This window comes from Cebus imitator, unplaced genomic scaffold, assembly GCF_001604975.1.
Source record: "Cebus imitator isolate Cc_AM_T3 unplaced genomic scaffold, Cebus_imitator-1.0 Scaffold234, whole genome shotgun sequence".
Lineage (NCBI taxonomy): Eukaryota > Metazoa > Chordata > Mammalia > Primates > Cebidae > Cebus > Cebus imitator.
The window spans coordinates 2,412,582-2,414,016 of NW_016107549.1; positions in this window are offsets into that span (position 1 = coordinate 2,412,582).

Consider the following 1,435-nt stretch of genomic DNA (forward strand, 5'->3'; position numbering starts at 1 on the left):
AAAAAAAAAAAAAAGCCGGGCATGGTGGCTCATGCCTGTAATCCAAGCACTTTGGAGGCCAAGGCGGGCAGATCACCTGAGGTCAGGAGTTCAAGGCCAGCCTGACCAACATGGTGAAACCTCATCTTAAAAAAAATAAAAATTAATTAATTTAAAAAGAAAATTAGCCAGGCACAGTGGCAGGCACCTGTAATCTCAGCTACTTGGGAGGCTGAGGCAGGAGAATTGCTTGAACATGGGAGGCAGAAGGTACAGTGACCCAAGATCGCACCACTGCACTCCAGCCTGGACAACAAGGCAAGACTCCATCTTAAATAAATAAATAGAAAATAACAATGAGGCACCAAAAAGAAAGAAAATAACAATGATGCACCAACACACACATAGTGGAGTAGCTAAAATCCAAAATATTGACACCTTCAAATGCTGGTAAAAATGCGAAGCCACAGGAACTCTCATTCACCGTTTATGTGAATGGAAAATTTTGACAGCCACTATGGAAGACAGTCTAGGGAGATATGAGCAAGATAAGCAAGGTCTTACCACATGATTCAACAGTCCTAGGTACTGACCCAAATGAATTGTGAACTCAAATCCCCACACGTCAGCCCCCAAACAATTATAGCAGCCTTACTCACACTGCCAAAAATGCCAAAAACAAAAGTCAAACAAGATGAGCCTTTTCTTTCTCTTCAATAAACGGGGTCTCACTTTTATCTACCATGCTGGTCTCCAATTCCTGACCTCAGGCAGTCCTCCCACCTCAGCCTCCCATGTAGCTGGGAATTCAGACATGAAGTATCACATGAGGCTCAAGATGAGCCTTGAAGAGGTGAATAATGAAACAAACTATGGTATACACCCCTACTATAGACAATTATTCAGTGATAGAAATGAGTGGCAGACGCTGGGTATAGTGGCTCACGCCTGTAATCCAAGCACTTTGGAGGCCAAGGCGGTTGGATCACCTGGGGTCGGGAGTTCAAGACCAGCCTGACCAACATGGTGAAACCCCATATTAAAAAATAAATAAATAAATAAGAAATGAGTGGCAGAGCATGATGGCTTATGCCTGTAATCCCAGTACTTTGGGAAGCTGAGGAGGGAGGACCCCTTCAGGCTGGGAGTTTGAGACCACACTGGGCAACACAGTGAGACCCCATCTCTTTAAGATTTTGTAAAATTAAGAAATAAACAATAAATCAGTTATCAAGCCACAAAGACACAAAGATACCTTAAATGCATATTTTTACATGAAACAGGCTGAAATGGCTACTTACAACATGATTCCAAGTACATGATACTCTGGACAAGGCAAAAGTCTAGAGGCAATAAAATCATTGGTTATGCCAGGGATTAACAGGTTAGTGGAAGAGAGGGAGGGAAGATGATGATTACATTTAGGGCAATGAAACTTTTTTTTTTTTTTTTTTTT